Here is a 22,527-nt window from a genome sequence, read left to right as displayed (position 1 = left end):
CACTAAGTTGGCAACACTGGGTCTGTCCTATGCACAGGTAAGTAGTCAGTGATGTGAGCACCACACCCATAGATACACATACACAAATAGAAAGACAGAAGACAGAGGGGAGGAGCATAAACACCAAATACATGTTAATATAAGGAGGAGAGCTTGATGTACATAGCAGTCAGAACTTGACATCAGCAACAGAGACATCCTTTTTGTGCAGACTGAAGTTCATCACCATGGCCAAGGTAATTAACACACACTTAAACAGTAACATAAGTCATGATATTATGAAGCAGGTGCTGGGTTGGGGGGACTCATATAAGAATTATTTTTTAAATTTTATATTTTATTTGTTTTCATATTTCTATATTGTATATAGTTTTTTGTTCAAGATGAGTATGCTAAAGCCTTTTAACTACACTTCAGTCGGATTAGTGACGGTTAATTTTCCCCAAAAAACTCGATATATTGAAATATGTTTTTGTATTTGAGTTTTCTGTCCAAGTACCCCATTTTGTACTTGCTTCATTTTCCAAGAAAAGGAGTCTGTGAATGGATATTTTTTGGACACCAAATGCGCTTAGGTGAATGAATTTGGTTATTTTCAGATCTGACCAATCAGACCACTGCATTTGGCAACAAGTTTGTTCGTAGCTCAAAACATGCAGTGGTACTGAATATACAATGATATGTAAATAGTAAAATAACTATTTTACCTTGGAGACACAGCTAGATGCTGCTTCAGGTCATTTAGCTCATTAAATGTGGTCCCAATTTTGGCAACAAGAGCTCAAAGTGCCCTACTAACATCCTGAAATCCTGAATCATCAGCATTTGCATTTTCTGTTGTACAGTTCATTTGCTGTTATAGTGTTCTTGTTATGGATAAAAAGTGTCTTTTTTGTTTCAAAATAGCTGATAACTATTCGCTTATACCTGCCAACATCTGCGAACAACTATAGTTCTATAAAGTTGTTCTATATAGTGTGTAACTGTTAATATAGAGCGTTATTAAATTTATTGCTAATGCAATCATATGTCACATTGACATCCCTGGAAATTTTAGATGGTACTTATCATCAGAAAGGTTGTCGACCCCTGATATAAACCGTTTTTAACTCTCAGTGATGCTGCAGTGTTCGTTTGACTTTGGGATATGAAGCCGGCGGTGTTTTGGACCCAGATTACTAGGGATGGGATTTCTGGCTCTTTTTAGAGAACCGGCTCTTTCAGCTCGGCTCCCAACCGGTTCTTCAGGTTTTTGTTGCTTTAATTTAATTATTAACAACAATATAAAATTATCTACAAAAGGAATTACTAATGTAAAAAAAAAAAACATGGTTTTATTTATATATGTTTGTCAGGGGTTTTGACATTTTTCACAAGTAAGAGAAATAAGACACTGCAGACCAATTCAGAGAGTTTTAAAACATGCGCATGGGTGTGTGCCTCTGAGCAAAAACACACACCGAATGCATGCCTTGTTCCTTTATTTATAGGGTAAGAAACTGATTACATAGTGCTTCCTCTTTTCAGTTACAGGAGGAGAGGTTAGACATTATCTCAACTTAATTGACCTTTCAGACTGGGGTAAAGAATACAGAAGTTTATCATGCTTATCTGACATCACAGACACTAAAAAAGAATGCATTGCGTTTGTGTTAACAAATAGACTCGGTTATGTGAAAATATATGAACACTAGAAAATAAAGCACACTTGATTATACTTGATTATATTATATTTCATAAAAATCCTCTGACAATGTTTATTTGTAAATATATACGGTGGCCCCTTGAGACACAGCACGTACAAACTCCAAAACACATTTCTAGCATTAACTGAACTTCCAAAACAGAGCTACCTAGATCACTTAAATTACACAATTGAAAGCATATGTGTATTGTTTGTGTCTTTATACACAAGCACTCATATATATTCAAATAATTTAAAAAAAAAATGTTCATTTACCTGTTACTACCACACACCAAATCCGGTCGTTGGTACTTCCTGGCTTGTGTAGCCACTAGGTAACAAAAGCTCAACATTGCGCCTAGCGTCCTGGAGCACTTCTGTTGTGTTTTGTAGTGATGTGCGATACCACTGATTTCCTTTCCGATCCGATACCAAGTAATATTCAGGGTGGTATCGACGATACTGATCCGATACCGATACTTTATACAAAAAAACGTATTTTATTTATTGTATCTCAAATTATAGCGTCATAATGATTACAGGACAACAGATTACTTGTTCTTATCACTTAATAAGGCAGAGTTCATCATATAGAAATAAAAAAAACTGAAGTTGTGCTATTTGAACACCTTGCCTGCCTGCAGCACTAAAGGACTCCATGAGAGCATCAGCCTCAATGCTTACAGTATCAAAAATATTCAAAAGGACAAGGATAAAATATCAGTTAGATTTCCTCGTGGGAAAATACCTTATTTTTATTCAAACAAGTTGCCATTGCCACAGTAGAAGGCATGATCCTACAAGAACATTAGCCTAGCATCAGCCTCAATGCTTACTTGCCACTGTTTAAAAAACACTGAATTAAATATAAAAAGACTGAGACCTGCTACCTGTTCTTGGGTAAGAGTTGGAAATAGTCTAATTCTTTTTTGTCTTGTTGTAATGTTATGCCTTGTTCTTTTTATTCACTAAGGTGTTTAATGATCCCATCCATGGCCACATCGAGTTACATCCACTTCTTGTCAAAATCATAGACACCCCTCAATTCCAGAGACTACGAAACATCAAGCAACTTGGGGGGGTTTATTTTGTTTATCCAGGAGCATCTCACAATCGCTTTGAACACTCGATTGGGTATGTCCACTGGTTTGCACACATTTACACCTAATTATAATAAAAATCCAATTCAAGGGACAGACTGCTTTATCAACTTTATATACTTGACATCAGATTTTTTTTACTATTTTTAGCAGTGTAGTACTGTACCAACTGAAAACAATTAAGCCAACGTTCTAAAAAGTGTGTGTCCTACATTTTACTGTACAGGGAGTGCAGAATTATTAGGCAAGTTGTATTTTTGAGGAATAATTTTATTATTGAACAACAACCATGTTCTCAATGAACCCAAAAAACTCACTAATATCAAAGCTGAATGTTTTTGGAAGTAGTTTTTAGTTTGTTTTTAGTTTTAGCTATTTTAGGGGGATATCTGTGTGTGCAGGTGACTATTACTGTGCATAATTATTAGGCAACTTAACAAAAAACAAATATATACCCATTTCAATTATTTATTTTTACCAGTGACACCAATATAACATCTCCACATTCACAAATATACATGTCTGACATTCAAAAACAAAACAAAAACAAATCAGCCACCAATATAGCCACCTTTCTTTGCAAGGACACTCAAAAGCCTGCCATCCATGGATTCTGTCAGTGTTGTGATCGGTTCACCATCAACATTGCGTGCAGCAGCAACCACAGCCTCCCAGACACTGTTCAGAGAGGTGTACTGTTTTCCCTCCTTGTAAATCTCACATTTGATGATGGACCACAGGTTCTCAATGGGGTTCAGATCAGGTGAACAAGGTGGCCATGTCATTAGTTTTTCTTCTTTTATACCCTTTCTTGCCAGTCACGCTGTGGAGTACTTGGACGCGTGTGATGGAGCATTGTCCTCCATGAAAATCATGTTTTTCTTGAAGGATGCAGACTTCTTCCTGTACCACTGCTTGAAGAAGGTGTCTTCCAGAAACTGGCAGTAGGACTGGGAGTTGAGCTTGACTCCATCCTGAACCTGAAAAGGCCCCACAAGCTCATCTTTGATGATACCAGCCCAAACCAGTACTCCACCTCCACCTTGCTGGCGTCTGAGTCGGACTGGAGCTCTCTGCCCTTTACCAATCCAGCCACGGGCCCATCCATCTGGCCCATCAAGACTCACTCCCATTTCATCAGTCCATAAAACCTTAGAAAAACCAGTCTTGAGATATTTCTTGGCCCAGTCTTGACGTTTCAGCTTGTGTGTCTTGTTCAGTGGTGGTCGTCTTTCAGCCTTTCTTACCTTGGCCATGTCTCTGAGTATTGCACACCTTGTGCTTTTGGGCACTCCAGTGATGTTGCAGCTCTGAAATATGGCCAAACTGGTGGCAAGTGGCATCTTGGCAGCTGCACGCTTGACTTTTCTCAGTTCATGGGCAGTTATTTTGCGCCTTGGTTTTTCCACACGCTTCTTGCGACCCTGTTGACTATTTTGAATGAAACGCTTGATTGTTCGATGATCACGCTTCAGAAGCTTTGCAATTTTGAGACTGCTGCATCCCTCTGCAAGATATCTCACTATTTTTGACGTTTCTGAGCCTGTCAAGTCCTTCTTTTGACCCATTTTGCCAAAGGAAAGGAAGTTGCCTAATAATTATGCACACCTGATATAGGGTGTTGATGTCATTAGACCACACCCCTTCTCATTACAGAGATGCACATCACCTAATATGCTTAATTGGTAGTAGGCTTTCGAGCCTATACAGCTTGGAGTAAGACAACATGTATGAAGAGGATGGTGTGGACAAAATACTCATTTGCCTAATAATTCTGCACTCCCTGTAAAGGGTGGCACATTTAGCAGGTGAGCTTGCAAAAGCTCTGAAGGTGAAGCAGTTGGAGCAGATCAAGCCACTGGAGGAGTTGAAGGAGTTGCAGGAGTTGGAGGATTTAAAGAAATTGGTAGAGTTGGAGAACACTAGTGTTACGAAGTTGGAGAAGTTGAAGAAATTGCAGAACTCCAAGTCTGAGGGTTTGGAGAAGTTGAAGGCTGAGGATTTGGTAGAGTTGGAGAACATTAGTGTTACGAAGTTGGAGAAGTTGAAGAAATTGCAGAACTCCAAGTCTGAGGGTTTGGAGAAGTTGAAGCCTGAGGGTTTGGAGAAGTTGAAGCCTGAGGATTTGGAGAAGTTGAAGCCTGAGGATTTGGAGAAGTTGGATGAGTTGAATAAATCACTCATCAGTGACCAAGATGTTCTCTGTGTGCAGATTGCCGGTCTTTGTCATGACCTAGGTAAGTAATACACATACTTTTTATAGCATAAGTATTATGTTGCAGATAGTCATCATAGGGTGTTATTAAACATGAAAGTCAAATGAAACCATCCCCATGTCAAGTACTATGTTGACTTTGACCACTGATGTGGCTAGGACTAGCAAAGTCTTAAATGAAAGCAGAAAATAAAATCCATGTGTTTAACAGGATCAACATTTAAGAAGTTATCACAAATCACTCTGTTGTTCATATCATATGTTTATTTTGTCATATAAAGGACATGGGCCCTTTTCTCATTTTTTTGATGGGATGTTTATGGATGCAATCAAAAGAGGCAAAGCAGACAAAGAAAACTGGACGGTAAGAGTTTGAAATAATAGTTGGAACATATATACAAATTTAAATAATTAAATTAAAAAGCGATCTGAGCTTTAGAGGCAACTGGTTTTAAACTTTGAAGAACTATGTTTCCCGGTGCTATGGTTCTTAGTTTCTGTAATATTTTGGAGTTTTGATCCCTTCGTTAATATAATCATGTCTGAGTTTCTATTTACCTTTTTCATGCTTTTCAGTGTTTACGGCTAAGATTTTTTTTGTTTCATTATAATTAGATTTGTGTTTGTTACCTTTATTGTTCTAGTATGTTGATAATCTTTTGGTATTTTTCCATTATTATGGCGAGTGTCCGTTTTATCTCAACTTTGTTATTCGTGCCTCTCTGGTGTTCTTGTTGTGTCTTGTTTTGGTGTGTGTCTTTTCTCTGTGTTATTTCTTGTTTTTTTATAATAGTTAAATTGATAGGTAATAGTATCTCTTCTGCCTTGCTTTGAGTTTTACTTCCCCTGTGATTGTCTTGATTGTCTGCACCTTTATTTTGTTTCTCCTAGCTGTCTATCTTCCTTAATCACCCTCTGTCTATAAATTAAGAGAGGATGCAGGGTCATCTGATCAAACGCTAACTATATGCTCTATAGTTAGGGCTGGTTTAGGTGACCCTGCATCTGCTGCAATAAAGCTAGGCTGCTGGGGCTTCCCATGAATGAAGAATATATCTTCTTCACTGAACTTTTTTCACTCACTATGTGTTAATACACCAATCTGCATTTAATCATTACTATTAATGGTTCTTGCTCTCTTTTGCCCTGTCTTCCTCCCCTCACGCCAAAACTGGTTGCAGCAGATGGCTGCCCTTCCCTGAGCCTCGTTCTGCCAGCGATTTCTTCCTGTCAACCCCTTAAAACCTTAAATATGATATTATTTCCAGAAAATTCAATTTATTTTTTTTAAATGGAGAGTTTATTGATACATTTGACAATTTTTAAAAAAAGATATTAAGTACATTTCAATTTTCAGATGTGACTTCCATTGTATTTCCTACATCTGTCTTTTTTTAATTACTTAAAATGTGTTCTCAGAGAGAGAAAAAATCACACCGACGATGGTAGAAGGCTCAAAAACTCAAAAAACTGTTTCTATCAAATATGACACACTAGGCATAAAAAGATGTGGTTGATGGGGTTTTCTCTATATTATTGTAGTATTTTTACCTTACAATATAAAGCACTTTGAGGTGACTCTTGTGATTTGATGCCAAACAAAACTGAATTGATCATAATTTATGGAAGACATGGTTTTATTTGGTGTCTAGTCTGTATTTGAGTCAAATCCTGAACTGAAAAATAAAATCAGAGTACCTACTCTCACTCTCAGGGTATCTCAGCCACCTTTGTCTGGGCTCTGTGGTGTAAGGATGCTCTTAAGGGTGTAGGGTGGTTGTTGTTGGGTTTAACTCAAATAAAATCTTTTCTTATCACTTACCAGTTAATGGAAATGACTAGAATTTATATTGTGGCATTTCTGGTCCAACTGACTACTCAAAAAATTCACATTATAAGCTGTTATTCTATTCACTGCAAAAACTCTAGCAGGCCCAACGAGAAATCCATACAGAGTAAATATATGTCAAATGTAAAATTATAGCTACACTGTAAACCCAAAGAAGTTTGCAGAATGTAAAAAAATTGAGGCTACTGTTTGCCTCAATCACATGTAGTACTGCTAAATTTAAAAACTTAAGTACATTTCTTCAGTTCAACAGTATTTTCTTAGCCATGACCAATAACACACTGCAATGCCAAAATTTTAAAAATACTAAAATAAATCATTTTAAAAAGAACATAAGATGCTAAAGACATGATGTGCAGTTTTGAAAATCTCAATTGCAGATTTGATGACCCCAACACTGATCCCAACAAAGAGGGGAAATACCTCCAACATTCACAAACATTTGACCATGTAATTAATTTGCACGAAGTTAATGTCTTTGGTATGCTGCTTAGAGATGCTGGTGACAATGAGCAAATGAGAATTGAGAATCAAGAAGGAATCGAATCAATAAGTGATATTGATAATGGAAATGGAATCGCTAAATTCTTATCAATTCTGAACCCTATGTACCACTGTCCTTCTTGTAGTCCAGTGATTGCAACAAAAATTAAACAAAACAACAAAAAATAAAACAAGATACTGTGGTCTGATACAATCACCCAGACTCTTGAGTCTCTTAAGTTGGGGAAAAATTTACCAGCATTCAGACTACCGTACTCTGAATTAATACAGTGTCATTCAGTCCCTTGGTAATAATTGTAGTAGTAGGTTTAGTGCATAGGTCACTTAAAACATTACCAACAAGGTCATCAGCAACAGTTCTTGGGAGATCTTGTTTGATTTTTAGTTACAACTCTGTATTTTTGTAGTTGTTCTGAGTGCAAACTACTTATGGGTAGATAAAAACAGATGATCTGTGTTCTAGGCAGTAATCGCTTCAGAGGCCACTGAACCCGAGTGACAAATGGAAGCAAGGTTGAGATGGTTTGGAAATGTGGAGAGAAGGAATAGTAGATATAGTGGACAAAGGATGATGAAGATTAAGCAGTAAGACATGAGAAAAGCAAGAGGAAAGCAAAAAATTAAAAAAAAAAAAATGTTCTAATGCTAGAATTCAAAATTTCAGTTTGAGTGTGGGTGTCCCCAACTTTATAAACAGTACACTTGCATAATGACTGAAACTAGCCCACTGATGAACAATGGCCATTAATATGCAAATTGTCATTAATGCTGATCAACCAACAACCACTCATGTCTTAACAAAGGAATAGAGTAACATATATGTTAAATGTACTTTAGATACTAAATCTATGCACTAACTTCAAAATTTAGTATGATTGTCTTGTCCACAATAATAGAGGGATATGAGGGGATATGATGTCTGAAAGGGATCACTTGGTAAAGTTATTTTATTTTATGAAGGGCTCTTTCGTTTGCTTGTTTTTGGCTTTTTCATTTTGTATTGCTTTTAATTCAGATATTGTACATTGGCTTTGTAAAGCAAATTGATGCTGTTTTTTTAACGTGCAATAAAAATAAGGTTTGCATGCTTGCTTTTTTTTCCATTTTAACCTGTCGCCACTAAAGCATCCACCTGTGTATTCTTTCAGCATGAGAAGGCCTCTATTGAAATGTTTAAACACCTACTGGGTCAAAATGGCTTAATAGAAGTGATGAAGAAATATGGACTGAAAGTAGATGAAGATGGAACTGACCTGGTGTTTATTGAAGAAATGATTGAGAAACCTCAGGATAATGAACATCAGAACAATGATGCTTCCAAGAAGGTACTGGTCAGTTGGGTGAATTAAGTATTGTCTTTCCTACAGAAGTCAGTGTCTAATGTCTTGATGCATGCTCAATCATTCAGCCAAGAAAATCCCAAAAAGTTGATTCTGCTCATCTGGGCATAGCGTTTTCAGTGGGAGGAACGTTTCATCACTCATTCAAGTGACTTCTTCAGTCTTAGTGTCTAATGTTTGTCTTTTGGCTTTGTCTCCACAGTGGCCATATAAAGGTCGAGAAGAGAAAAAATCCTTTCTCTATGAAATTGTGTCAAACAAGAAAACCGGGATTGATGTTGACAAGTTTGACTACTTAGCCAGGTAAATCTTGCTTTACAAAAGAAATATTCATATTTTGATGCAATGCGCAAAACTACTTTGTCCTGTTTTCTGCTTTCAACTCGTTAGTTTTATGATTTACTATTTGTAGCACACTTCGTGGTTCTTTGAAGAGTTTACCATAAGTTGATGAGGGTTTTTTTTTTTTAAGGTTTTGTTAAAATTTATTTTCTTTTTTATTTGCATATTTCCTCTCTCCCATCTCAGGGATTGCCACCACCTGGGCATTCCGAACAGCTTTGACCATCAGCGCTTCATCATGTTTGCCAGGGTGTGTGATGTGAATGGGAGGAAGCACATTTGCTCTAGAGACAAGGTATTGACTTTTGCTTTTTTAACATTTATTTTTAAGGAACAATTAATCTGAGTAGCTATAACTAAACTATGGCTGTCAACAGGAATCTGCAAACCTGTATGACATATTCCAGCAAAGGCTCTCGATCCACAGAAGAGCCTGCCAGCACAAGATAAAAATGGCAGTAGAAATTATGTGAGTACCTAGAGTTCCATTTTCAATACTACACAACATTTAGCTTGTCTGAAGTTGTGCCCCTGAAGTCATATGTTGCGTCATTTTATCTAGGCTCAAAGATGCCCTCATACTAGTAGATGACCATCCAGACTTCAAAATTAAAAGTTCAAAAGGGGAGATGCTAAATATCTCCCAGGCAAATGGTGACATGGAGGCATACACAAAGCTGACAGGTAGTGGCTTCAATCTGTGTTGTGTATAAGTTATAAATTGTTTATCCATACACTTTTTTTTATTGTAACTGTATTTATTTTTCTCATTCAGTTTATTTCAGATAAACCATCTCCAAATACAAATTGTAAAAGATTACGGACAACACTCAAATAGGACTGTTTCTTTTGACTGACACTTTTAAATTAATTTAACTGTATATTGATTTAAACTACTGTTGTCTGCAGATGGGCTTTACTCTGTTACATTATATTTAGTAATGTTTGCTATAATAATTCAGCTGGGTTTTTTGTGATATAAATTTGTATAAATAACTTTATAAGGCATTACTGATACATTTGTGAAACTGAACTAAATTGATCTTGTTTGAACTGACTTAACTTCCAATTTATTTCTGTGTTTACTCTGAAGATCATGTGTTTGAAAGAATACTCCATTACCAGGAAGGAAGGAAGGAACCTCCCTCCGAGGAAGAAAGGAAGAAAGAACAAGATTTGGAGCAGGCAAGAGAGATTCTAAAGAGGGTCATGAAACGGGACCTGTACCGCTGTGTGGGTCAAGCAAAGGTATGCAGTTATGTTTTTATGTGCCTGTATTAAAAGCCCAGTATTCACACTGAATGGGATGCATGGATGGAGGAAGGGAGGGAGGGAAACTCAGAACCTGAACTTACAAAGCATACAATACTACTTTCCAAGAGTCGTTTTCATGTAAGTACTAAAACACCAAGCTGTACATTTATAGATATATATTTTTTGAAGAATGTGAAAACTCCTGTGTGAAATAGAGAAATTGAGAAAAACATTATCTTTAAATATGTGGTTTCATGTGATTCCAAGACTCATTTTCTATGTATCCTCTAAAACACCAAGCTGTAAATCAATATTTATTGTAAAAAAAATCCTTTTTAAAACAGAGAAATTAAGAAAAACATTATCTTTAAATATTTGGTTCAATGTGATTGTGTTTTCTGTGCTAAATAAATCTTTTCTTCTCCCTCCCACTTGCCCCCTTTCTCAGGACAAGAAAAAAGAAAAAAAAAAGGAAACACTTGAGGTAAGAATGAGAACAGCTCAAGAAGACTAAACAAGATTAAGAAAACAATAATAATAACACACACTGTTGTCTCTTCCATCCTTCAGAAAATTAAGAAGGATTTGAAAGATGAACTGAGTGAATGCTCTCCTGATGACAAGTTTGAAGTTATTGTGAGTTTTATTAATTCATCAAACTTTTCTTAAAATCTTGTTGTTGCTTTTGTTCATTTTATTTAAAATATGTTTTAAACCTCCACTGGGTTATTATTTACATATTATGAATACAGGCTTCTCTGCAACATTTCATTTTAGGATGTCACTTTGGACTATGGGATGGAAAATGTTGACCCCATCAGTAAAGCATATTTCTATCGCAAGGATAACCCTGATAAAGGAGAACCAATCCCCAAATCAGATGTGAGAACTACAGCCTTGATTTCCATATGCTGTTTTCTTTTTAATGCAGCTCAATAAAACAACGTTGGCTGTGTAATATGTAATTTTTATGCTGCTGTCCCTGATGTCAGGTGTTCAGTGTCCTCCCAGACTGGTTTTCTGACGAGATGCTTAGGGTTTACTGGAAGAATCCTAAGGAACTAACAGATGAACAAATAAAAACAAAAGAGGAAAAATTCAAGAAAGTCTTCAATGACTGCTGCAAGAAGAATAATTATAAGGTATTACTTTATCTATAGGTATTACTACATAATAAGCAAACTGATGCAAGTGTAAGCACGAGTTGAGATTGCATTTCATGACTCTTGGTGTGACTAATAAGCTTTATTTATAAACACAGGATCTAAACAAGGAAGTCCCCAGCGCTGGTCAAGCAACTCCAGGAAATGAATGAATGAATGAATGAATATGTCAAAGATTCAGTTATCAATTTTTTTTGTGCAACAGTAGAGATTTTAATATAGGTGTTTTGAATGAGAAAAAAATAATGTTGTTTGATTTTTTTTTCATTGTTTGATTTAAATCTTAACTATATGATTTAGACTAGATGTGAAATTTTATCAAAATATTACATATTGAATGATTTTTTTTGTGATTTGGACTAACTGATACTACTTCCTTTAACATGTATCAATATGAAATAAGCTCTTGATAATCTCAAATAAAAAATTTATTGTAATGTTTTGACTACATATTGCATGTTTTCACTAGAATCAAACTAAATAGATCACCTCGTTTCAATACATGCAGTTTTGGGTACTGTTGTGATTTGGTCATTATCTGAAAATTCATTATTTATCATATCGTCTATCAATGAAAATCTATAAAAGTTAGAATCTTTCAGCTGTTTTCCTGTTCTGATTCGTTTGCTGCTGATTTCTGGTAAATTCCAAATAAAGCTAATTTTCTCTTATGTTTTGTGTCACTGTGAAGTTACAGCTCTTACAACATAACATTTAACACACTGTCTGTCCTTTGGGTGCTGCCTGAAAAAGGTAACCAGAATGCCAAGGTGGCTGGAGCTGAGGTGGTAGAGCAGATCACCTACTAATCGGAATGCTTTTTTATCTTGCTGCTACCCCCCAAAAAAACCCCATCTCCATAGAGACTCTGTCAGCTCCCAAAAAGACAAAAAACTAACTAAAAACCAGCAACAAACAACTTAAACATAAACAGTCACAAAGAAAGAACAATACAGTATCCACATCTGAACCAAAGAGTAAAACAGTGAAATGTGGATTATTAAATATTAGGTCTCTCTCCTCCAAGTCTCTGTTAGTACATGACTTAATAATTGATCAACAAATCGATTTACTCTGCCTTACAGAAACCTGGTTGCAGCAGGATGATTATGTCAGTTGAAATGAATCAACACCCCCCGAGTCATTCTAACTACCAGAAACCTCGAAGCACAGGCCGAGGGGGCAGTGTGGCAGCAATTTTTCACACCAGCCTATTTATTAATGAAAGACCAAGACAGACTTTTAATTCATTTGAAAGCCTGATGCTTAACATTGTCCACCCCAGCTGTGAAACTCAGAAACCAGTCTTACTTGTTATCATCTATCGTCCACCTGGGCCTTACACAGAGTTTCTGTCTGATTTCTCAGACTTTATATCTGATTTAGTGCTGAGCTCAGATAAAATAATTATTGTGGGTGATTTTAACATCCATGTAGATGCTAAAAATGACAGCCTCAACATGGCATTTAATCTTTTATTAGACTCAATTGGTTTCTCTCAAAATGTAAAAGAACCCACCCACCACTTTAATCACACTCTAGATCTTGTTTTAACATATGGCATAGAAACTGAACATTTAACAGTGTTTCCTGAAAACCCTCTCCTGTCTGATCATTTCCTGATAACATTTACATTTACAATAATTGATTACACAGCGGTGGAGAGTAGACTTTATCAAAGTAGATGTCTTTCTGAAAGTGCTGTAACTAAGTTTAAGAATATAATCCACCCACTGTTATCATCTTCAATGCACTGTACCAACATAGAGCAGAGCAGCTACCTGAACGCTACCCCAACAGAGGTCGATTATCTTGTTAATAATTTCACCTCCTCACTACGTACGACTCTGGATACTGTAGCTCCTGTGAAAACTAAGGTCTCTAATCAGAAGTACCTGACTCCGTGGTATAATTCTCAAACACGTACCCTAAAGCAGATGACTCGTAATCTGGAGAGGAAATGGCGTGTCACAAATTTAGAGGATCATCATTTAGCCTGGAGAAATAGTTTGCTGCTTTATAAGAAAGCCCTCCGCAAGGCCAGAAAATCTTACTATTCATCACTGATTGAAGAAAATAAGAACAACCCCAGGTTTCTCTAAAGCACTGTAGCCAGGCTGACAAAAAGTCAGAGCTCTTTTGAGCCAACCATCCCTTTAACGTTAACTAGTAATGACTTCATGAACTTCTTCACAAATAAAATTTTTATCATTAGAGAAAAAATTACCAATAATCATCCCACAGATGTAACATTATCTACAGCTACTCTTAGTACCATTGATGTTAAGTTAGACTCTTTTTCTCTAATTGATCTTTCTGAGTTAACTTCAATAATTACTTCCTCCAAACCATCAACGTATCTATTAGACCCCATTCCTACAAAAAGAAGTCCTGCCATTAATTAATTCTTCGATCTTAAATATGATCAACCTATCTCTAATAATCGGCTATGTACCACAGGCCTTCAAGCTGGCTGTAGTTAAACCTTTACTCAAAAAGCATCTCTAGACCCAGCAGTCTTAGTTAATTATAGGCCAATCTCCAACTTCCTTTCATATCAAAAATCCTTGAAAGAGTAGTTGTCAAACAGCTAACAGATCATCTGCAGAGGAATGGTTTATTTGAAGAGTTTCAGTCAGGTTTCAGAGCTCAGCACAGCACAGAAACAGCTTTAGTGAAGGTTACAAATGATCTTCTTATGGCCTCTGACAGTGGACTCATCTCTGTGCTTGTCCTGCTAGACCTCAGTGCAGCATTCGATACTGTCGACCATAATATCCTATTAGAGTGATTAGAACATGCTGTAGGTATTACAGGTTCTACGCTGCAGTGGTTTGTATCATATCTATCTATGAGGCAACTTTTGTTGTGATATGGCGCTATATAAATAAAATTGAATTGAATAACTACTAGACTACAGAGTACTGTAAACATTTATTTGTGTAATTTAAAGTACCTCATGGGCTAACACACTGAATCAAAACATAGATTTGAGGGAAAATGTACAGCTTTCATACGCATACAATGCCACCTGAAATAACTTTTCAATAAAAGATTTTTTAACTAGCTTTAGTTTTCAGTTTTCAGTTTTATTTGTCATATGCAAGTTAGCACAGGGTCAACATTGCAATGAAATGTGTTTGACGAGCAGCAGTCACTCAGCAGCATGGTACAGTAGAAGAAAATATAATAAAATAAAAATGATAAGAAAATAGAAAAATAGTAAGGAGCAAAATATTAGAAAGACATGGTAAAAGAGAAAAGATGACTAAATATATATGTACACTAGTGATTAAATAAGAAAATCTTGAAAAGAAATATGATGGGAGGGCAGATGGGATATTGCACAGGAATGAGCAGCAGAAAATTACAGTATTGACTTTTAAATATAAATATCAATGACAATAAAGTGGAGTGACCAGTGCAGATTAAACAGAGTACTTGTGAAGCTGCAGGGTAGCTTCTGAGTGCTGTGTTGTGTGTGTTTAAGTGTTGTGGTTGAGGTGTCGTATGGCTTGATGGTAAAAACTGTTTTTGAGTCTTGTAGTCCGAGCAGACAGACTCCTGTAACGTCTGCCAGATGGTAACAAGGAGAACAGCTGATGTGCTGGGTGGCTGTGGTCCTTGATGATGCTGTGTGCTTTACGGAGGCATCGCTGGAGATAAATGTCCTGAATGGCAGGAAGCCTCGTGCCAGTGATGTGCTCTGCTGCCTTCACCACCCTCTGTAGTGATTTACGGCTGCTGGCAGAGCAGCTTCCCTACCAAACTGTGATGCAGCTCGTCAGCAAGCTCTCGATTGCACACCTGTAAAAATTTGAGGTGATGTTGGCATTCATGCTAAACTTCCTCAGCCTCCTCAGGAAGTAAAGCCGCTGGCGAGCTTTCCTGATAGCAGTGTCTGAGTGAAGGGTCCAGGAGAAGTCATCAGTGATGTTGACTCCAAGGAACTTGAAGCTGCTGACCCTTTTGACCTTGACACCGTTGATGTGGATGGGCTGGTGTTCTCTGACTGGTCGTTTCCGGTAGTCCACTATCATCTCTCTAGTTTTGCTGATGTTGAGAGTCAGGTTATTTTCCAGACACCACTCGTACAGTGCCATCACCTCCTCTCTATAGGCCCTCTCATCATTGCCTGTGATGAGGCCTATGATTGTGTCATCCGCAAACTTGATGATGATGTTGGACACGTGTTTAGCAACACAGTCGTGTGTGAACAGGGAATATAGGAGGGGGCTAAGCACACAAGCCTGTGGCGTACCTGTGTTTAGGATGAGTGATGAGGAGGTGTGCTTACCAACTCTCACCACCTGGGGCCTGTTTGTGAGGAAGTTTAGAATCCATCTGCAGATCGGTGTTCCCAGCCCAAGGTCGACGAGCTCCGTGGCAATTTTTGAGGGGATGATGGTGTGAAATGCCGAGCTGTAGTCGATGAAGAGCATCCTTGCATATGTATTCCCTTTCTCCAGGTGAGTGAGGGTGGTGTGCGTTGCCAGGGCGATGGCATCCTCTGTGGCTCTGTTTGTCCGATAGGCAAACTAAAGAGGGTCCAGTGTGTCAGGGAGGGAGGAGCAGATGTGACCTTTGACCAGCCGCTCCAGGCACTTCATGATGACGGATGTCAGTGCAACAGGATGGTAGTCATTCAGACAGGAGACCACTGATTTTTTGGGAACGGGAATGATGGTGGATGCTTTGAGGGACGTGGGGACCACAGACTGCCTCAGGGAGAGGTTGAAGATGTTGGTGAACACCTCTGCCAGCTCGTCTGCACACACTCTGAGTAGCCGGCCTGGGATGCCGTCTGGTCCTGGAGCTTTGTGAGGATTTACCTTTTTAAAAGTCCATCTCACAGCTTCTGTTTTCAGAGTTAGAGTTGCAGCCTCACTGTCCTCCTGAGGGTAGAGGATCTGCTCTCTGTTGTCTGCGTCAAAACGAGCATAGAAGTTGTTGAGCTCGTCTGTAAGAGATGCAGTGGGCTGAACACTGCCTGTGTTCAGCCCACTGCACACTGCCTGTGTGACATCTTGTAGTCAGTGATGCAGCGCAGTCCATTCCACAGTGGCCTGGTGTCAAAGCTGTGGTAGCTGGACTCCATTTTGTCCCTGTAGTCCTTTCTGGCCTTTTTTATGGACTTTCGGAGGTCGTACCTGGCTGCTTTATATGCATCAGCATCCCCGGAGTTAAAGGCAGAGGTCCGCACTGATCTAAAACAATAAAAGGAACAGGAGGCAAATGTATACACAATTAAGTGTCAATTCCATGTGTATGTAGCAGAAATACAGCTGATCTGTAAGCCTGGACCTGCTTTTTAGCTGAGCCATATGTTTCAGTAACAGTTGAGGTCTTCCTTGAATGAAAGATAAATGTAGGGTGGTATGCACACACAAATTAACTGATCTGCTGTACAAAAACCGCTAAATATCCTGCTACATATCATTTTGGAGTGCAATAAGACACCACATGCACGTCTTTGTACCAGATCTCTTGATTCTACAAATGCTGTGTGATCTGCTCTGTGATCTTTGAGCGTGACATCATAATGAAATAGCCACAACCCTGCTTCTTAAAACAATCTGACATAATGTGCTTTAAGTTATGCAAATTCTAGGAAAGCTACAGCATTTTTAAAACTAATACTCCATTACAATAGTAATACTGGAAAAACTGCTGGAAGCTGTGATCATATTCCTGTCCATACCTGACATGAAAACATCAATTCTACCCTGAAAGAAAGTTGTCTTCCCTCACAAATGTGTTGCTGAAGATCCTATGTTAAAAACATAATTTGATGATCAAAAAAGGAAACACTGAAATATTAATTATGTTTCTCTAGGGTTTCACATCTCCTTTCATTTGCACCCCATTCTTGATGACCGTTGTGTACAGTTTCTTTCGTCCTAAACTGTGTAGGTAGTTCTTCAAAATGTCATTTGACCAAAGACAAACGAGGCCCGCTTTCTCTGAAACAACTTCCTCGTTATGTGATTCAAGCTGTTGAAAACACATTACAGAATTACAAGAAGTGTTTCACACGATCTGGGTCTGAGGTGATTCCGAGGAGATTGCAAGAACATTATGGAGCCACTAAAAACGCTAAAATAATTTTGTGAGCGTTTTGTGAGCACCTGACATAATTTCACATAATATCATCCAATGATAACATCTATCATCAATCTCAGAGATGATGGCTAGTTTCATAAACACACACACACGGGACCTCATACGGGTATCCTTCAATTCATACATGGTTATGTTCACATACTCACTGATATATCACAGCAGGGTTGCTGTACAGTGAATTACCAGCAGATGTCAGTATTTCCAAACGAGCTGTTGAACGGGGCTTCGTGTGATCTGCGTTTTGGCGAAGCAATTCGACATATTCACGGGGCTTTATCACAGCATCAGTAGTACTGTAGTTAGTGTAATGACACCCGATTACAGACTACAGCAAAACAAAGCCAAAAAAAAAAAAAAAGATCACGTGAACGTTTCCACATTGAAAGGAAAAAAATCTCCGTCGTCACTCGGGAGATCTCGGAGTGCTTTACTACTATTGTTTAGTTCATAAGCCGATTTGGTAAGTCGAACTTTTTTTCATATTTTCTCTCAACGTGTTTATTCATCTCGTATACCTGGTTGTTGTTTTTTTTTTTTTAAACTCTCATTAAGCTTTGGGTTTATGTCCAGGCTCAGTGGGCTTTATAAAATAACATTTTCTTGTATTTTAAGTGATTTCATGTTTGTATGAAAGCTTTACTCACAGGAGTGTTCCCAGATTAATTTATCAAACCTCCGAATCGTGCAAAGTTGTTTTTATTAATAGTTTTGTATATTCGACTGAATCCATGTCATACTGTTGCAGTGCTTAACACATTTATTAGACCAGCTGTCAACAATAAAGCAAAAATATTGTTTTTAAATCTGTGAAAAACTTGTTTAAGACTCTAAGTCAAAGTGAATTCATGTTTTTATACCCATATTTTGGCCTGCACACTGGACCAGTCTGAGAATTCAGAAATTAATCAGACATAAAATTCAATCACGAAAACGATTTTTTTAAATAAAGCAAATAAATTAACTTCTTTAATATTTGTTTCTACTTTTTTTGTCAAATTTGAATGTGAAAATCTTTGGATAACAAAAATAATTGTATTGTATGATTGAAAGTATCATTTTAATTAAGGGGCTTATGCTTGCCAGTAGATGAAATACGTACAGGACACTTTGCAGTGAATGAGTTTCTACCAAATCTAAAAATGTCCACACAGCGTCAGTGAATAGAACTGAACTGAGATGTCCGTTTAAAGTAAAAGAAGGCAAAGCATCATCCTGTTTCCTTGTAAACGTGCAGCTCAAGACCAAATTAGGCTGCAGCATTGTTAGCACGGTGGCACGGTGGTTACACAGCAAATTCAAAAGTGTTAAATTTTTTGGTGTTAATAGTCTCCTTGCAAAAGTAGAGTTAATTTTACTCTAAGCAGAGTCACATTCTTTTAATGTAACTCTGAGGTGTAAAATGATAGTAGTTAAAATCGAGTGTTAAAAATGAGTGTTTCTATTTCAAATCTGGAGGTGTTACAATGGAAACATTAACTCTTGACCTCTTAACTCTGAACTCCTAGAGGGGCTATGACACCAACAGAGTAAATTCGCAGACTCCGCCCTCAGCACGGCTCCAATCGAAGCTGAAGTGAAGCCGTTTCAGAACATTTTGCTCTACATATTTGAGTTGTTTGCCATGCTTGGTAAGTCATTTTTTCAAAGATTGTTTCAATTGTTATTAGCCTTTACTTCTGTGGCTCTTTGGAGTTGAGACAAAGCTGTGTGAAAGGCATTAGCCATGTTGCTCGCTGATAGCATAATATTCTGTTTTAGCTAGCTGAAAGGTATTGTTTGCGGGCAAATACCACAGCCTTGAAAAAAGCTTCCATGTGAATTTTCAGTCAAACGTTTGGTCAAATACACCTAAAACAATGTCTAGAATGTGAAATGTTGGTATAATGGTGCTACTTGAAGCCTGAAAACGATCGCCCATAAAAATAAAAATAAAAAAACGAGCAAACAGCAGTAGCTGACGTCCTGACTGGGTTCTACGTTAGAATTTAGATCCCTCCAGAGTTTTGTGCACACGGTTTAGGTAAAAATGAAAAAGGTTGAGGTTTTACATTTAGTTCAGTATTACCTGTTGCCTGTGTCCTTGTCTTTTGGGAAAATACTTTACACAAGTAATGGCTCAAAGAGGATTCCTTTTTTTTACTGTGCTGCAATTGTTTACTGGATTATTTGTGCCGTTAATTAGTGTCAACTAATTTTTATTCAATCTCCACACAGGATATGCTTGTGCAGATGGAATATGGGGGAGAGCAGATGTGCGTTGAAGTTCCACAAAGGGATGAATGAAGGACATGCATATTGTATTGAAGAAATAAGTGATGAGAATGCTGTTATTTGCATTTACCATTTCAGACCTTTTGATAAACAAAATTCTAATGAAAGTGAGAACATGTATACTGTTACATCTTTCAGAAAATGTTTTGAAATTGTGGTGCACAGTTCAGAATAAATGTTTTTCAAAAACCATTGCATCTTTTTAGTAAATGTTTATTTCCAAAAGAAATTTCTAGAAGTTCAGAACAGTAAAATTCCCGCTTTTTAGAATGAATTAGAAGATAACTCTTACGTAGTTAAACTAAAATACTCTTTGAGAGTTAATATATAAACTCTTAACACCAAGTGTTAAATTATCAACTCCAGACAGATTTGGTGTTTAACACTAAATCAGAGTTAACGTACCAACTCTCCAAAAAGAGTTAAATTAACACTCTCTGGTGTGGACCCATATAGACACTTTAATAGTGTTGAAATCAAATCCGACAGTGTTAATTTGGACATGCTGGATTTGCTGTGTAGCACTGTTGCCGCACAGCAAGAAGGTCCTGAGTTCAATTCCAACATCAGGCCGGGGTCTTGTTTGCGTGGGTTCCCTCCGGGTACTCCGACTTCCTCCCACCGTCCAAAGACATGCAGCTTGTGGGGATAGGTTAATTGGATAATCCAAATTGTCACTAGGCGTGAATGTGAGTGCGAATGGTTGTTTGTCCCTGTGTGTTGGCCCTGCGACAGACTGGCGACCTGTCCAGGGTGTACCCTGCCTCTCGCCCTATGACAGCTGAGATAGGCTCCCGCGACCCTGTAAAGGATAAGCGGAAGTGAATGGATGGATGGATGGCATTGTCCCCTGTAGTGATAGCACTAATCTAATGTATTTGGAAAAAAAATCATAATATCAGAATATATATAATACATATATAATAATATATCAATACAAAAACACATCAATGCAAAAAAGTCTACTTAGACATCAAAACATGAAAAAAATGTTTGCCTGGGCCATGAAATGCCACCAATGGACTGCTGAATAATGGAAGGTGTTATGGACTGATGAATCAAAATGTGAAATCTTTGGTTCATCATGCAGGATTTTTGCACACTGTTGATTAGGTAAAACGTTGGTTCCTTACTTTGTGGCATCAAATGTCAAACATTAAGGAGGAAGCATGGTTTGGGTGTTTTTGTTGGATACAGGTGACTTTTACAGAGTGAGAGACATCCTGAACCAAAATGGCTACCATAGCATTCTGCAGTGGCCTCTGGTATGCACCTAGTTGGTCAGGGGTTCATCCTACAGCAAGATAATGACCCAAAACACGAGTCCAGGCTATTACAGATCTATCTTAGGAAAAAAGAACAAGAAGGCAAGCTTGACAACATGGAGTGGCCAGCACAGTCTCCAGACTTAAACCACATCAAGCTGGTTTGGAATGAGCTGGACGGAAGAGTGGAAGCAAAGCAACCCAGAAGAGCCACACATTTATGCAACAGTTAGGAAGACATTTCTGAAGAATATTTGGCTTCTGATGTAGAAAGAAGGGCACGAACACATTTAACTGTTATATCTGTTAAAGGCAGCTGCTTTGATGAGTCAGAAGATTAGAAAATGTTTGTTTATAAATAGATTCTATGATTTATTTTTTAACTTAAAAAGTTGTTTATTTGTTCTGTGCTTTAATTCAGAGAACAATGAGAAACTGAAGTGTCAGAGTTTCAATAAAAAACTGGAAGAACTGGTAAGTTCTCATACTTGACCAGTATTGAAAAATTACAATTACATTCATTGACTGTTTCCTTTTATATCCAGAATGCATGTTGTGCAAAACTGTAATCTTTGGTCATTTAAACATTTACAGCACTACGGAGAAGCACTTGAACATCAAAGATTTAAACAAGGTGATGTAACATGAAAGTATCTTATATAATATGGTCTTTGGTGTGTGGTCTAACTTACTGTTGTGATTAGCACTTCATAAAAATGTGAATTCATAATATATGTGTATCATGTGTATATTTGTCTATGTAAGATATCATTTGATGATCTTTTTAGGGAAATACAATCTTTATATTTAACTCACCTTAGACATAATGTCAGTAGGCTGGCCAGCTGCCAGTGCTTTGGTCAAAGGCAAGGTGACAGAAAATTTGACCTAGCATGAGACAGTGTTTACTCACCAAGAGGTGAGTGCTGAACGAAAATCTGAGACCAAGTCCTCCAAAACCCTCTAAGTTTGTCTATTTTTTGTTCATTTCTCTTCACACAGGTGTTTAATGATCCCATCCATGGCCACATCGAGTTACATCCACTACTTGTCAAGATCATAGACACACCTCAGTTTCAGAGACTACGAAACATAAAGCAGCTTGGGGGCGGTTATTTCGTTTTTCCAGGAGCATCGCACAACCGCTTTGAACACTCAATAGGGTATGTCCACTTGTTTACAGTCAGATACACTAGTAATGCTTTTCTTTCAGTGCTGCATGATGAAGTGTGTGTGTGTGTGTGTGTGTGTGTGTGTGTGTGTGTGTGTGTGTGTGTGTGTGTGTGTGTGTGTGTGTGTGTGTGTGTGTGTGTGTGTGTGTGGGGTTGGTTTTTGGTGATACAGGGTGGGGCACTTAGCAGGAGAACTTGCAAAAACTCTGAAGCTGAAACAGCCAGAACTCGACATCAGTGAACGA

General features: G+C 37.7%; 1 pseudogene; it reads left to right on the top strand.

Moving 5' to 3' along the window:
• The first annotated feature begins 227 nt into the window (after positions 1-227).
• LOC146611132 (deoxynucleoside triphosphate triphosphohydrolase SAMHD1-like) lies at positions 228-11,603 on the top strand (annotated as a pseudogene).
• The last annotated feature ends 10,924 nt before the right edge of the window (positions 11,604-22,527 follow it).

The sequence above is a fragment of the Diplotaxodon limnothrissa genome, linkage group LG20, assembly GCF_057381915.1.
Source record: "Diplotaxodon limnothrissa isolate DT_005_m linkage group LG20, D_limnothrissa_male_GT1.1, whole genome shotgun sequence".
In the NCBI taxonomy this organism is placed as follows: Eukaryota; Metazoa; Chordata; class Actinopteri; order Cichliformes; family Cichlidae; genus Diplotaxodon; species Diplotaxodon limnothrissa.
This window is presented reverse-complemented; position numbering and strand designations above follow the sequence as displayed.